Genomic DNA, 17,385 nt, shown 5'->3' with positions numbered 1-17,385 from the left:
TGAATCACAAAATAAAGTTTAGAGATCAGAGAAAAGTTCTTGAACAAGTTCTGTTTCCAACCTGACTTAAACTGGAGAACATTTGCATGTGTGTCAAGTTCTTAAGAGGATTGCAGCACAATTGCTCAGAATCAAGTATCTTCAGATGTCTTTAGTCGTGAAACATTTACCCACCAAGACACACAATTGCTTATTGTTATTACATCTATTTTTAAAGAACATTTTCACCCATGTTCTAGTGCTTTTTCAGCAGCTTTCTGTGAATGCTACCTTGCCTTCACATCACAAGAGAAGTGTTCTGCTGGATGCCCCAAATACATCCCTTCTCAAAGTTGACTCCATCCCTACCGAGTCCAGGGACCTAAAGGATCAGAGTGTAACAAACTAGTTGGTTTCATCTATGGCTGGCAAGGAGATTGCGCAGAGTCCTACTGAGTTAAATTCTTGGTAATGTTTGCACACAAACTGGGCTATCATGGGTCTTTCTGAGAAAGGAAGCCTCATGTCCAGGATACCAGGTTTGTTGAAAGGGTTCCAGGTGTTTAGCAACTAGCAGCTGGAACACTTCCTACTACATTACCCACCACTGACTCACTCCTTGTTAAAGGCAGAATATAGTTCAAAGTCTCTGCCAGGATTTTTAGACCTTCCTGTGGACACTTTTGCTACTTTGGGACAATGTCTTCTGTGTGAACATGATCTTTCAGTCTGCACTGTTACCAGCAGATGGGAATCAGACTGGGAGACCTGTGACACTGGGAGGCAAAAGCTTCATGAGAGCCTGGTGAGAACTGCAGATCACTTGACTGGGATGGCATTGTCCCCTCCACAAGATGCCTCACCAAAATGCCAGTGTGGTCATTGTGATGGAAAGGTTGAGAGAGAAAGAGAGACCTGAAATTTGTTGTCAACCTGTTTGCGTACTTGAGTTAACAAAATGCTGACAGTGACATTCCTAAATAGCAATACTTCTTTTTCACTCATTTCAAACAACTTGGAGGATTTATTCTTTTTAATTCGTCAGTACCTATTTTTAGGTTGCCTTTTTTACTAATTTTTATGCTGAGCGACAATGCTAACAAAGCTTTTTACACAGAGCATACAACTTGATTTTTTTCTTCTGAGTTTTACATTTTAATTATTAATAAATGTTACAAGTTAAGATATTTGAAACATTTAATCATGACATACTTAATCCTTAGATTTGAGATGGATCCCAGGGAAAGAGAACTAGACCTAATGGCATAAACATATCCTTGCTTTAATTGTCAGAAAACAATTTCACCATTTCTGTTTTAGGGAGTCTTCAGTTATATGCACATTTAGGAACCTTTTTATTTGACTGAAGTTTGTATGCATGATAATGCAATTGTCTTGTTGCATACATTCTCATGCCATTAAATTTCATATAATTTCTCTAGAATCTCAGTCTAAAGGATTTTTCTCTTATTGTTCTTTGGGCTTAATTTTGCTTTGGAAAATCAAGCTCTGTACTCTTTTTGTTTCACATCTTGTAATTTAGACTCAGATAACAGTAATTCTGCGATCAGAATGTGCTTTCTGTTACCAGGCTGATTTTGATGGATTGTCATGCGTCTGTTTGAGTTTGCAGGGGTTGAATATAGCATTAAAATGTTTTGACCAGTTAACTGAACAAATACGCCATGGAAACTAGAGAGAAAGGTCACTGGCACAATGTTTGGTGAACAAAGCCTTGCAGGGTTTTTTTGTTTGTTTGTTTGTTTGGGTTTTTTTTTTTTGTTTTTAACTTAATAAAAGCTTTGAAATGGTGTATTGTAACACAGTTTGCAGATCACTGAATTATGTACTGTACACATGGTTAATGATTTATGGGGCCATGAGTTATTTAATCGGGTAATGCATATACTTTGTATGACAAGCAAGCAGAGGAAAACTCTGAATGGAAGAAATTGTTCATCCTCTGAATGACACACATTATATGCTATGTTCTCAGAAAATAATATTACTTTTTCCAGCCAGAAGCTATCATTTCAAGTGACCATTGTCTCATCTGAAAACATCATGTAAGAAAAAAATGTGTAATAGGTAGTGCCTTTCATTTGGGGGTGTGTTAAATAAGTGCAAGCCAAAACAGAGTGATCTCAGATCTCTGGCATTAGGCCCTTGTGTTGTCATTGTCATAAATTTTTTTAGTTTGTAGAAAGGACACAGCCTGCAACAAAGCACTTGGTTTTAATACCTGCTGGAACTGAAATATGTTCTTTCTGTAGAACAGATTTTAATCCTAATGAGTGGGAGGTGGTAGATGGCTGTAATGTGTTGTAGCATGGGATATAAAAGGTAAGGATAACCAAGGAAAAGCATTGTACTGTTCACAACAGAGGTGGCTTTCTCATGGTGTTGGCACAGCACTTAGCATGCTGGGGCTCTAATTCTGGTTTGGGATTTGTTGGTTATGTAAAAATGAAAAGAAAAAGGAAGAAAGAGAGCGATGAGCATGATGAGTTAGGGAAATAAAGGAACTGATTAGAGGAGAACAGAGATGAGGTGCAGATGGGGGAAGCAAAGAAGTCTCAGAAAACAGATGGGATGTGAAGAACTTTGAATGTCTTATGGTTCAGGAAAAACCTTAATCTTCAAAATTGTGTGGGACAGAAAGTGGGGAGTGGAAAGGGAAGATCAGCTCTGACTCTGCTACAAAAGGCTCTGCTTTTTGACATAAGTGGTGGACATGAAGGAGCAGGGTCTTGTCCCACTTACTACCTCTCAGTATCCATCCAAGCAACTAGAGCCACAGGTCTGATCAGACAGGATGACAAGAAGTCCTTTAAGAATAAAAGCAGAGATGATGTGTCAAAAAAGGCATCCCCAAAGGAAATAATGCAGTATCACAGGCTTGGACCCTTCCATGTACACTAGAAAAGTACTCTTATAGACCCTTGAGGGTTGATCATACTGAAGAGGCATGAAAATAACTAGGCACTCAGCCTTCTATAAACCAAAACAATCTGAGTGACATGTTCTAGATTTGAGTAGTGTAGCCAGAGCATCACTGAGCACTTGTGCTCATCTAGAAGGTTGGAAAGCTTCACTGAAGTGACTGTCACAAATAGCAATGATGATATGCCTCTTCTTCAGATATACGTTCTTTCCCTCTACTCAAAGACTGAGGACAGTGCACAGTTTTCTCCAGTCTTGCTGCTCAAAGCAGCCTGGGGAGTAGTGTGCCCCGCTGGGTAAGTGGGAAATGTGATGGAGCAATGCAGACAAGCATGGAGCCTTCTCTGCACCACAGTGTTCCCCTGTGCTCAGTGGAGCTGCTCGTACCTTACTGGGCTCCCTGCACCTTTCTGTGAGCAGCTCTGGCTCACTACAATAATTTCAGGTCAATTTTTTTCTCTGAAATCTGGAACACTCTCTGGGAAAAGAGAGGTGCCCCAACCTGTCAGAATGGCGTTGCTGCATGTGTACTTCTGGAATGACGAGACTCTCTTTATATTCTTCATAGAGTTTGGATTTTTTTCTTTCTTTTTTTTTTTTTTAACTGCTGAGAAATCATCTGGCTTGGAAATTTTCCCTGTATATGAAGATGCACAAGTCTTCCTCCATTCATATTTCCACCATCTGACAGCAGAAGGTCCCAAAGATTTTCTTGTTTGAAGTTGTACTTTTGTGAATAATGATGACTCAAAAATTCCAAAGCAATTTTAATGTTCTCCAAATTCCTCAAAATACTGCAGCTAGGTCCATGCAGCTAGCTTTAGAAAGCCACATGAAAATGCAAATGTTTTCTTTCTCAACCAGAACTGAAAAATACTAAGCATTTCTAAAGGAGAACACAAAGTATGTTCTACTTTCCTTATGTATTTTATAAAAAAGCATATGTAAAAAAAATATAAATCTTTTTAGAAGCGGTTGTTTCCTAAAAGAAACATGAGTTTGCTTTAACAAAGATACCTATGATTTATGGTTTATTCTGTAAACCTGGCCAAACAATTTCGTTCTCCTTTATGATTGGAGAGCAGAGCTGTTGGGGGCAGGGAGTTACAGGATGGCATCTGTTCTTAGAGTAACAAGATTATGTTTATTCATGATTAGTTTATGCAGAAAAGGCATCAAAGAGTTTATTTGAATTTTTGATAAATTTGCCTTGTAGACAAGAAAAGTTTTCTTAATTAGACCTTGTAGGAAAAATCCCAGTAATGGCAAATGCAAATAAGAAATGATCTGAATTTAAAGAGCTTCTTTTCAGAACCACTAGTGCTTCAAAGTAGGGTGAGGCCACTGTCCTTGCACTTTTTAATACAACTGTGGGCTTTTCTTCTCCTTTTAAATTCCATATGCATGTTCCATGGTAGTACAGTAGTGGTTTAATATGTAGCTTCTTCATGTATCTTTACTGAAAGCAAGAGATAAGTTTATCAGGATAGTGATCAGTTTCTTTCCCTGCTTGCTTTTTAATGTTGAATGAGGTTTTATAAAGTGCCACCAACCATGCCAGTTTTCCATATTTTTGACTCTATGTAAATTTTTGCAGAGAGGTAGGGCAAGCGAATGAAAGATTGACAGTGGTATCTCCTGAAATGTTCCCTGGTCTTTTTTAAGCAGCTTGATTTTCCTTATAGCGTTGCCAAAAACCTAGCAGATTATGTTTTCAGGATCAGAGACAGGAGATTGAAATGTTGCTAATGTCTGCAGCACTTAAGTCATAGAATTCTGTAAAGAAATGTGCCATGATTGATCTGATTAATCTTTTAGATGGGTAGTGAGAGAGAAAGAAACTTATTCACCATATTAAATTTTTGTATTTATATAAGTCCTTTTTAGACATTGAGCTTAGGTGTCCTTGTAATGCTCTGATATGGATGACTTGTACTCAGCAATTTCAGTTAAACTGAGTACTCTTTCTTTCTGCCACAAAGTTTTCTACATAAGCCTGGCTGTAATAGAAACATTAGTTTTTACAGTTCTCTCCCATGAATGAAATCTTGTGGGATCCTTTGGGAAATGTAAAGCAACGTGGCAAACAGGCATGCTGTTACTGCACAGAAGCTGTCCACTTGCTGGAAGAATGTCCTCTGCCTTTACACAAATTGAAGGTTCATTGTCAAAAACCTTCAGGTTATATCTCATCATTCTCAAGATTAACTCTAATTATGAATGAACATGGACATTGTAGCTGAGCTGGGGAAGCTCTCATTTAACTGACAGTTAACCCTCCTGTCATGATCTGCAGCAGACTTGCCGATCAGCCTTCATTTGGTCTAATGAAGCTGGAAGAACTGGTGCTTGTGCAGATGGATTCCAGTCCTTCCTCAGCTTCTCACTACTGAGGCAGGAGAGCAGGTACCTCTCAGGCTGGTGCCACGAGCTATGCCACAATTGTTACAGAAATTCTGGTTTCTTTTTGCAACTCAGATGAGCAATTACCCGGTGGGTATCTCATGCAGAAGTGGGTCTTTCCAGCACTATATTTCAGCTTCAAAAGGTGCAATACTTGATAAGTGGAGCTAAAGATGTTTTCCTTTTCACATAAATTCTTGTAAATTCTCAGTCTCTCTGGGCAGATATTAGAGGGCAATATTAAAGTGTATATGTAGATACACGTGCACAAAATTCCTTATTTCTTTAGCAAGACCACAGAGCTTTAGCAAGGATGTCAAAAAGCCAACGTAATGCACTACAACTGATCAGACATTGCAATAACATAGTTTTATTTTGGGAGGAAACAGACTTAAAAAAAAGTTTCTATCATTCTCTAAACTAATCAAAGAGCAATAAATGACTTTTTAATTAAAATTTAGAAAATTCAGAATATTTGATCAAGTCTATTTGGTTTTCCCTCATTGGGAACCTGTTAAGTGAACCCCCAGAACAACATACATGAATAATAGGCTTCCATGCAGTTTGAGTTCCAACTTTATATGTTATCTAGCTGGACTTGTGCAAAGCATTTGACAGTGTCCCGCACAACATCCTTGTCTCTAAACTGGAGAGACATGGATTTGATGGATGGACCACTCAGTGGATAAGGAATTGGCTGGATAGCCACACTCAGAGTTGTGGTCAATCAATGGTCCAATGTTCAAGTGGAGACCAGTAACCCTCAGGGGTCACTATTGGGACCTGCCCTGTTCAACATTTTGTTGGCAGCATGGACAGTGGGATAGAGTGCACCCTCAGCAAGTTTGTCAACGACACCAAGCTATGTGTCGGAAGGGATGCCATCCAGAGAGACCTTGACAGGCTAGAGAGGTGGGCCTCTGAGAATCTCATGAAGTTCAACAAGGCCAAGTGCAAGGTCCTGCACATGGGTTGGGGCAATCCCAAGCAAAAATACAGGCTGAGTAGAGAATGGATCGAGAGCAGCCCTGATGAGAAGAATTTGGGACTGCTGGTGGATAAGAAGCTCAACATGAGCCGGCAATGCGCCCTTGCAGCCCAGAAAGCCAGCCACATCCTGGGCTGCATCAAAAAAAGCATGGCCAACAGGCTGAGGGAAGAGATTCTGCCCCTCTACGCCACTCTGGTGAGACCTCACCTGGAGTACTGTGCCCAGCCCTGGAGCCCCCAACATAAGAAGGATGTGGATCTGTTGGAGCGAGTCCAGAGGAGGGCCATGAAGATGATCAGAGGGCTGGGGCACGTCTCCTGTGAGGACAGGCTGAGAGAGTTGGGGTTGTTCAGCCTGGAGAAGAGAAGGCTCTGGGGAGATCTTATAGCAGCCTTCCACTACCTCAAGGGGGCCTACAAGAAAGATGGTGAGAAAGTCTTTAGTAGGACCTGTAGTGACAGGACAAGGGGTAATGGTTTTAAAATAGAGGGAGGTAGATTCAAACTACATATTAGGAAGAAATATTTTACAATGAGGGTGGCGAAGCACTGGAACAGGTTGCCCAGGGAGGTGGTGGATGCCTCATCCTTGGAAACATTCAAGGCCAGGCTGGATGAGGCTCTGAGCAACCTGATCTAGTTGGAGATGTCCCTGTTTCTTGCAAGGGGGTTGGACTAGATGACCTTTGAAGGTCCCTTCCAACCCTAACTCTTCTATGATTCTATGATTCTATTTGTCCAGTGCCTAGAATACCATGCAGAATTTAAAGAACATATTGCAATTAATTATATCATGTTGGAATAAATAATTTCCTAAATATATACTCTGTCATGGTGGCCACTGATAAGGAATTTAATTTGAAACTAAGCTCTTTGCTTCTGAAAATCAGTTTTAACTAAATTGTTGCAGTCATTACATGTTGTAAAGCCTCTATATTTCACACTTCATTTTCTATCCAAATGGATGACAGCCTGCTTCACAGGGAAAGAAGTAAACCTATGGTCAGAGTTGTCACCTGAACAGCATGCTCTCCCTAGATCCCACATCTGGCAGTTGTACGCTCTTTGAATTCCTGCAGGTTTACAAGTTAATTTGTCGACAATCAAAGGATGTCCAGCTGAACTGTACCCCCCTTATAGCAGGGTCAGAGATTGGAGGATAATGTTTGATGCTCCACCTTTCCTGACATTTTACTGTTACACAAAAATGTGAAAGATACTTCAATGAACTTCACAGGCTAGAAATGTTAAACCCAAGCGTTCAAACCTTGCAAACATGAAGTTGATATTGAGGAGAGATAGGTTTAGAGCGCAACTTGTGTGCCTACTAGAGGCTATAGTACAAGAAGTGAAAATAAGATGCTAATTTGTACCTTGTCATAGTCTGTAATGTCAACCCAAGTACTCAGATCCTCATTCAGCCCTTGTGAGTGGTCTCAGAGGGACCGATAGGACTTTGTCATGGAATACAACACGGTAAACATACAAATATTTCTAGGGGCAGGATCTGTGTGACCCTCAACATTCTCTTTTCTGTATCTGGCCCAGGAGGACTTGTGCCTTGTTAAACACACCTCTGTGGACACCGGTCCCTGGGTACTTGCTTTTATTTTTTTTTTATATATTGTGATTATTGAGGGGAAATACCCAGAGATAGAAGGTAGGAAGTGTTTGAAAAAAGACTGAAAATGGAGTTTGTATGAATCTGAATTGAAAATTAAGGTTTGTTGCTGCCACAAGGTTTACTAACTAATTACTTTGGACAGTTTGCTTTAAGCCACATCTTTTAAAACAGAAGCATCTTCTGGGTATATCCTGTTCATGGATGCCTGGGCAAAGTGCAGTTGGTGTGGCTGAGGACAGGGGCTCCCATCTCTTTGCTCTCCTCTTTTTCCATGCTTACTCCCTAGGGCAGTGGGAGACCACAGGTTGCCCAAAGAGGTGATGGATGCCCCATCCCTGGAGGCATTCAAGGCCAGGCTGGACTGGGCTCTGAGCAACCTGATCTGGTTGGAGATGTCCCTGCTTCTTGCAGGGGTGTTGGACTAGATGACCTATAAAGGTCCCTTCCAACCCTGACTCTTCTATGATTCTCCTTTACTCTTTGTTCAGTGTATTCATGCAAAATCTGAGGTGTTAGAGCTTGGTATAGCTTTCAAAAATCTGTCCAACCATGGGTTGGAAAGTGCTTTCTATAAAGTTACCCTCTCATGCGTCCCCCCCTTTCTACTAGCTACCCATTTCACAAACACTTATTTAAATATGACTTGGCACAATATCATTATTCTGTAGCAGGTGTCGATTGGGAGGTTTTTTTTATATTTCAGGATCCCTTGACCTTTCTTCTGGGCACACGTACATTGTGTTAATGATGAACAATGTCCACACATCAGCACTAATTCAAACTTGAGCTCTTCTAGAGTTTGAAATATGCATGGATAAAGTCTGTGCAGATGGTGCTGAATTTTAATATATGAAAGTCAGAGTAAAACAAAGTTAACTTTTAAAATTCTGCCATAAATCACAAAAAGCTGAACATGATCCTCTGGATATCTTAATTAGATTAATTTCTTTCACTTAATCAGACATTCAAAGTCAAAGGGACAAAAGACACTGCCTTTCTTAGACACTAAGGCCTGAATAATATCTCAGTGGTCAGAAGAGCTGATCAAATTACTTGCTGTCACTCATGTTTATATTTGATTGTATTCTTCTTCTGAATAATAACTTGAACACCACTGTTTCAATTTTTTATCAGTTACAATCAAAAATATTCCAAATAGCTTTATTTCTGGTATTCTTGCTGCCACACAAGGATTTGGCATCATGTACGTCTACACACGAATATTTAAGGAATGGTTAGTTTGCAAGCTGAACTTCAAAGATGGGCAATAACAGAATCAAGACTATCCACGTACTCCACTTTTGTAGATATCTCTGATAGGAATAATCAGTAGCAGTAAGAAGGGCAGAGGTGAGGACATGGGGTTTCCTCTGGGCTTGGAGAGGTGCACTGCATCTGCTGTGTGTCATTCAGAGCTCAGGTCTGTGGGTGCCTCGGAGGCCTTCAAACTTGTGCACCTGGACTCTGAAAGACTCCTGGTTAGCACATGCAGATGGCACTTTTAAGAAACTTCACATATGGCTAAATTAAGAGGATTTTTATGAGGAAATTAATAAATGTCTATCTGCTTCAGAGTTATCTCTATTCTGAATTCCCATGTTTTTTTCTCCAGATCTTCAAAATGTTCCATTTTGTTTTTTAAAAAGTGGTTTGTCCTGGCAATTTCTCCAGATTTTCTAGCATTATTGAAAACAGCTGTGACATTTTTGCTGAAGCACGGCATCTTTTGTTTTGTGTGTTTGGTTTTTTGGTTGCTTGTTTTTTGTTTGTTTTTTTTTTTTTAAATTAAGCCAAAGGTAGAGCTTGAGCACGGAAACATCATTTGCAGCTATAAACAAAGTTTCTTAGAGAGCAGGGGAGAGGGAGAGAGCCAGAGAGCAAGGATTTACAATGGGAAAGTATTAGGCAGGATTGACTCTAGGTGTCACTGTGAGCTGTGCCTATAATTCTGCAGCTCCATTTCCACTTTTATTTAGTGACCCTCACTTTCTTCCTCCTCTCTGTTTCCCCCCCCTTTTCTGTCTCTCTGACTCTCTCTCTAACAAACATGCGTGCATGGAGAGAAGTGTATGACAAATAATAGCTGGAAGCAAGAAAATTACTGTGACCATTAGGGAACATGGCACTGATATATCTTAATAGATACTTAATAAAAATGCTAGTTAGCCATATAGTTATGATGTGTGATATCTCACTTACATGAACCCCTGGAAATCAAATGATTAAAAGCAAATTAGCTAAGCTTTCTTTTGTCTATTTACATACGGCTACAGGTAAGAGCAGAAGGCAAACACCAGCAGACAAGATACTGTTCCAGTTTTGACAATCTGGATTGCGCAGCTGCAGGGGTTATCATTTTAGGGATTACAGGCTTGATTGCAGGCACGAGCAGTTCTGGTAAACTTTGAAACTGTACCCACCTGTATAGATACCTGTGAAAGCAATCACTCTTTCTTAATGTTTTCTCCTGACTTATATTAAGTTAACTTCTCAATTTATAATTTAGAATTTTTCTTTCCTATAAGATCCACCTAGCAAATACTAACTAATGACATACGGTAACATCATTTAACACTTTAGTGCCTCAGGTTAACAGACTACAATGCATCCTGCGAAGTAGCACTTAGACGCTGTACGAACATATTCTGTCACCTTGCAGTTTTTTATAGTGCAGCCCTGGGAATGTGGCAGGGAGATAACATGCAGCGGAACAGAACAAAGTCTGCTGGAGTCACACCCTCCTTAACGTGATGAATTATCAAGATGCCGTATGCTTCCTGGTTAGGTCCCAAACAGATGAACTTTTGTAAATGAGCAAACTTAAATGCCTTCTTATCACACATAGGCAGAACGCTGTTTTCATGGTGTTACTAAGAATCTGATGTTACTTTTAAGTGACTGTGCAGTGATCAGTACTTTGGCCCTATTAGTAGAAGTAATAAAAGCCTTAGATTTAAATTACAAACAGAAAAATAATCATCTAATATTTTAGTTCAACCACCTACCAACCCTAAATTGTTCCTTGCTGTATCTATTCAACTTTTTCCCTGTATCACTTTAAATTTCCTAAGCAACAACTTCTATGACTTCATGCTTTTTTCTTTTGAGTTTGCTTTTTTAAATGGAATTTAGTAGGATTCTCCTGAAGAACAAAGGCAATTTTTAAAGCTACTTTGTAGAACTCTATTTCCATTTTGATTTGGACTCCTCTGACAGTGCTGAATCTTGACTTTTTGTAGCATCCATTGGGAAAGGGAAAGGCAGTCTGCAAAGTACCAGTTCTCCTGGCAAATCTTATTTGTTGCTGTATGCAACTTCTAAACCATCTCTCCTTGGTTTTCATCCTTGCCTGATGGCTGCATTGCATCCTGTACGTTCAACATGATGATGACTCCAAGATGCACCCTGTCACTAATCTACTCACTCGTGGCTGCTGTGATTAATCCACTGTCTCTGTCAAATTACTCTTGGACAATGCCATCAGTGTGCTCTCACCTCTGAACGGAACAGCTCTTTTTTTTTTTTTTTTTCAGTCGGGATTAAGCAGTCAGATCTGATGACACTTCACACAAATACAGTTGTTTGAAAACATACTGTCCTTTCAATCACAGTAAGTGACAATGTGCACAGTGTGCATTCTGATGATTCCATGTCTGCCTTTGATGCCTGCTCTCTGCTTTAAGATAAATAGCTCAGAGAAAAATTCTTTACTGTAGCAAACTACTTTTGCCAAACGGTTAGATCTGTACAGTTCTTCCCCCCCCCCCTTTTTTTTTCTTTTAAAAGGAAAATATAACAGGGATTAAATTGAGGGAGAGTTGAGTAGCCGTTTCCTAGCATGGATATTTTTTTTTACTGGGGACAGGCTTAAATTCCTATATATTTAGAGCAAAGGAGTGGGTGTAAGGAAATATGTCTAAGCTCCCTGCTCCCATCTTTGTGCCTAGTTTGTCTCTCGTGGATATTATAGAGGCTTGGGTGGGAGTTTGGGATTTTTCAGTATGTGGGAGACAGCTAGTGGCAAAAGAAACCTGCGGAGCTGAGTAAACCATATGACTGCATCTCTCTAATTTCTTCTCTTGCACTGTCCTTTTGGCGATGAGATGGGGGAGATGAGCCTTATGGGCTGTACGACAGGGAAGAAACAGCAGCACTCAGCTGTAGTGGGGCTCTGTTTCCTTTGACCATGGAGCACCCTGACAGGCTGAGGCCCCATGGGGGCTGGAGGCCACGGGCTCCAGCTGGGATGCCCCAGTGGCAGGAGGTGGTGAGGAGCAGGGGTAGAGCACCAGGAGGCAGCAGGGATCAGTCAGGTTACCGTGCAGACTGCTGGGGGGTGGGAGGGACACGAGAGAGGGACTGGCAGTGTCTCTCTCATCATGTGTGAGGACTTCCCTGGAGAGCCACAGCACACAATGTGTGGTATGGTGATCTAGAGGAGAAACATCAGTTAAAACCAACTTTTAATCATCCCAGATTCAAAGGCATGATCCCACATCACAGCACTTTCTCACGTGCTGCCCATGTCATTTAGTAAGAAGGTCTGAGGTCACTCCTTTTCCACCACTGTGGTCTGTGTGGTCATTGCACCAGAGATTGCAGAGAGACCAAGGCAGAGCCTGCAGTGACCAGGGGCAGGGACCACTCCTGGACTGAATGCTCATTGCCAGGATGAGGAGGAAAGATCCCTTCCAAGAGCTTCCTAAAGTTCCTGGAAAGAGCTGTCATGTGTTGTAGGAGAGATGTGAAGGTGTAGAAGATGCTTCTCTGCAGGTCTGGTGAAGTGTTGTATGGCTTTCGTAGCACATATTTGCTCTTGCAGCAGAGTTTAGAGATGAGGAATGTTTCCAGCAGGGGAAATAAAGAGGAAGAGTCTTACTGGAAAATGTTCTTAATCATAGCAGAAATTTTCAGTAAGTGTTTTTTTATTTTTTTTTTTCTGTAACATTTTCTGGTGCCAAATGCAAGTAATGCAGCATTTAAACTCTCTTCATCTCAGATGATTCACTGAAGGTCAGTTCTCTCGAAGTAATATTTTCTTTCTTATCTGCACGTAATCAATCAGGTCATATATAAAAAGTCCAAGCAGTTATATCAGTGCTTTAGTACAATATAACAATATTAGACCAATCAAAATAAGCTAATCACATATTAGAAATTATTTTAAAGTAATATTGCAAAAAAAAATACACACACGCTACCAAATCACACAGATAAAATAATGCTCATTGATCATTACAATGGAAATAGTTGCAGGGATTTTTCTTCTTCTAGGATATTTAACTGGCTGGCTTCTAATATTTCTTTTAATGTTTGCTTTATCCTGGCAGGAGTGTGATAAAACTATGCAAAGCTATGATTCACATAGAACAAATACAGATTGCAAACTATATAATGTTATCCCAGCCTGCTGTTTATAAAGCAATGAATATGCCTCCTAACTCTGTATGCTAATGATTTTTTGCAGCCAGGTTTATATCTGGATGAATGACCTTTACTTTTTCTAATTACTATTTTACACAAGCAAATAATCTACCTTTATAATCATAAGCAATCACTAAGAAAGACCCTTGGCAGGTGCTGGCATATTGTACTGTTCATATCATTCAGTAAATAGCATTTTTTCTGGTTCAAGTATGCTTTCTAGGCCTAATATGTTGCTGTGCACAGAAATAATATGAATTAAAACTTAAACCAAGGCAGATTATCTCAATTATTTGTGTGTGAGTTTGCATAAAATCACAGACTGTCCTGGTTGCTGATACAGGCCTGTTGGGTAGATGGCCTAACAGTTCTGATACAGCCTTTACTCAAGAACAACTGAAGAAATCAGACTCTTCTCACCAGAGCAAACAGTTGTCAACCTTATGCAGAGTTTTAGGACTTGGAGAAAACCTGATAGGGTCTCAGTCATTGTGCCCAGAAGAGCATTGTAACCAAGTGGTCAGTTTGCTCAGCCATAACCAGTTACGCAGAAGCATGTGAGAAGGAGTGCTCTGTTTCTTCACTATTTGAGTCTTTCTGAGTGTCTTAAGGGTCAAACTCTGTTTATAAGCACTTATGATAGAATGGAAGTGATTGAATTGCTGACAACATAGCATGCAATCTTGCTCAAGAAGTGTAGCATTTTTCTGGAGACAAGATGGGGTAGTTCAGAGACACCTGAGCTGTTTCAGCAATAACACTGAACTTTCATGCTTCTGCTCTTTCTGATACAGCTGCTTGTTTCACAAACAGGTGTCTAAAACTGCTGTGAAAGTCACTTCAGTGGGAGCCAGAGTTGTTCCATTTGACTGTAGACTCAAGGAATTCCTACGATCCTTCATACTGTGTGTAACATAACCTTTGATAACACAGTAGGCAAGGCAAGTCATCTCATCGACTTTCCTCTCTTGTACATGACTTTTTATCAGGTTATGCTTGACAGAGAAGGCATTGCTACTTACTTTTGACCATCATCATTATGCCACTGACTCAGTCATATACAGCATGCCATCTAAATAGCTACTGTCCCTAAGGAAATATTTTTTACCTCAATATTTCTTTGATTTGGCAAGTTGTTTTATTGTTTGTTTCTGAGACAAGCACCCCATTGTTTTGGGAGCTGTAAATACACATAATTAGGGACAGAGTCTTGTTCTGACAAGCTTTTGCCCTTAAAAGAAGAGAAAGAGAGGAAAATGTTTCTTCCATTTTGCAGATGTGATGAAGTGGTGAGGTTAAGGAAGGTCAGGCAAAGGATCTATGACAGAGCAAGAAATTGATCAAGTTTGTGAAAAAGCCAAATACAATAGCCTTAATGACACACTAATCTGTGTTTTTTTCCCAAATTATTTTTTCTTTTAATCAAGCCTGTTCTATTGCTTTAGTTTCTTTAGAATCCTCCTGAACTGCTATATTCCAGCTCAAGCAATTAATCATTGTCCTGAAACTGTACTACATTTTCCTCAGTTTTATGAATCTCTCTGGACTCCTGAGCACATGAAAATCTAGATCCATAGTCTTCTTTGATATTTGAGGTTTTGTCAGCTCCTTCCATTTCCAGTTTTAACTTTCTCACCTCATTTCTTCCAGCTCTTCAACCCCTCCCTAATCCTTGAGATTCTTACTTTTTCCTTCTTCCTTCCCTTACCAGCCCTGGTGATACTTACTTTATCTCATAACTGGTGTCATAAACTTGTTTTATCTCCTCTCAGGTCCCATCTGCTTTCCCTTTCCTCTGTGTTCTTCTGTTCATTTTTTAAATGTCATTTTTTGAACCTCCTCAAAATGTAGCAACTTATTTTATCAAGTGAGAAGCTCAGCATCTGAGGTCCTGCAAGTTTGTTCTAATCTTGTTTATGTATCTAGAATCAAACAGTAGAGTTTTCTTGGTCACAGGTCGAAGTCCACGTATGTGATCCTGAAAATATTTACAGTAGCTGTCTTTTTGCTTCTGTGTCGTTTCTGTGTCGTTTCTGTGCTGTGTATATCTGCTGTGTATGGATATCCAAGCTAGCTCCAAACAAGTGTACACACCTGGTGCTGGAGCTCTGCCTAGCACCACATATACATGGCGAAAGTGCTTAAATTATTCTGTAGGTGAGACTGTGGATTCCTTAGGCAGTTGTAAAAGTTCTACCCTATGCTTGTATTCTTGACATTAACCTTTTGTAGCTGTTACGATCCTTGAAGTGATCTTTCTTTTAATCCGTGGGTTGGAAATATTGCTGAAAGTGTTATATTTTCTAGGGGGTTTTGAGGATTTCTGTGGAGAAGGGTTTTTTTTAGAGGAACTGTAGAAAAAGTGTTTAAAGATAATGGCAAAGAACTCACAGTGACTGTCATGGATATCTTTACTTTTTTTTTTTCCTTTGCAACTAGAAGATAACATTACCAGAGCATTGACAGTATTCTTCAGACCGAGGCATGGAATGCTTAGTATAGTGTCATCCTTTCTGTTGATTTTAATGAATTTTTATACATTAGTGACTGTTACATACTTATATAGGATCTTACATCCTGAATGTTCTAAAAGCATTTTACAAAGAGTGGTCTAGGACAAGAAATGAGGAACACCAATAATTCACTAGGAGAACAAGAAAAGTAATGGCTGGTGGGGAATTTATTTTCCCAAGTGGGAAAACAGCCAGGATGGTGGGGTTCACATCTCACTTAAAAATATTGCCTGGGTGTTAGTAATGTCCATGTGCATTTATGACCTTTTAATGCCATATGCATTCATGACCTTTTAATGCCATATGCCACTGAGTAGACCCAAGTGAACAATCCATGGCTGGTCATTGCCAGGTTCACCACATGAGGGTGAGATATATCGTGTGGACATTCCTATACCTCTTCAGTTGTGCTATAGGAAATAGAATGCTCTTATGTGAGCTGCCAAAAAGGAGGAGAAGAATATAATTTATTATCAGACCTGATCCTAAAGAGTGGTATTGAATCTTCCCTTCATTCAGTACAGGTTCTTGTGGGAATAACCATTCTTCTAGACTGAGAGATAAGGAGGTTTGCCTGGGCATTGGGATATGTTTGACAGGCACAAAAGTTCTACGTGTGAAACGAAAATACAATCTGCTGAGGACACGTGTTTGAGAAGCATCATTTGCACACAGAAGGACTGGGATATCATAGAGGAAGAATTGGAGCATCTTCAGGATTGGAGAACTGGAGACAGGGTTAAATTTGTGTGAAGTATGCAAGGTCAAATGACAAAATATTTTCTATAGGCTCATTAATTGGCAATGCCAAAAGATAAAGAAATGCTTAGGTATTTCACAGGACACACCCCTGTGAAATGGCCCTGTGACAGGCAAATGTGATCTTATGATATTTTAGATTAAATATTTCTGAAATATTTGATGAAAAGATTAATTATACAAGTCCCAGGTGTATAATTCTGGGCATTTGTGTTTAAAGCAGAAAGTAGAGATGCAAAGAGGAACTCTATTTTGATCAAGAGAATGGAAAACTTTTCTTAGTGGAGGAAATAATGTAATATGATTTGCTTAGCTTAGAAAAATAAAATCCATAAAGATTTTAGTGACCAAAATCAAAGAAGCAGAAAAATAACTAGTAATAGCAGTGGCTGTGAGTAAACGTGGACCCAAATTAGAAGACCACTTACCCATTAGAGGAGCATGTTTCTTGAATATTTTACCCAAAGATTATGTTTTGCCTGAGAAGATGCTAGCGGCAAACAGTGAGCCAATTCTGAATGTTATTAAATGGTTATAAGTTTACTGTTGCTCCTGGAGCCTTAACCCAGTCTCCCAGGAGGAGCCATTCATTTCTGCATTCTAGTGCCATAAACAGTTTTAGCTTAGTTTAAGGAATCCATAATGTTCCAGCACTTTGTATTTTCTAGTGTCTCTTTTTGCGGACTGCATAATAATCTTGAATTTTAATGTCAATTTAAGAGTTTTCAAGCTAACTTCTCCCTTCTGAGG

Source organism: Chlamydotis macqueenii, chromosome 5 (genome assembly GCF_036417535.1).
Source record: "Chlamydotis macqueenii isolate bChlMac1 chromosome 5, bChlMac1.mat, whole genome shotgun sequence".
In the NCBI taxonomy this organism is placed as follows: domain Eukaryota; kingdom Metazoa; phylum Chordata; class Aves; order Otidiformes; family Otididae; genus Chlamydotis; species Chlamydotis macqueenii.
Note: the sequence above shows the minus strand (reverse complement) of the source record.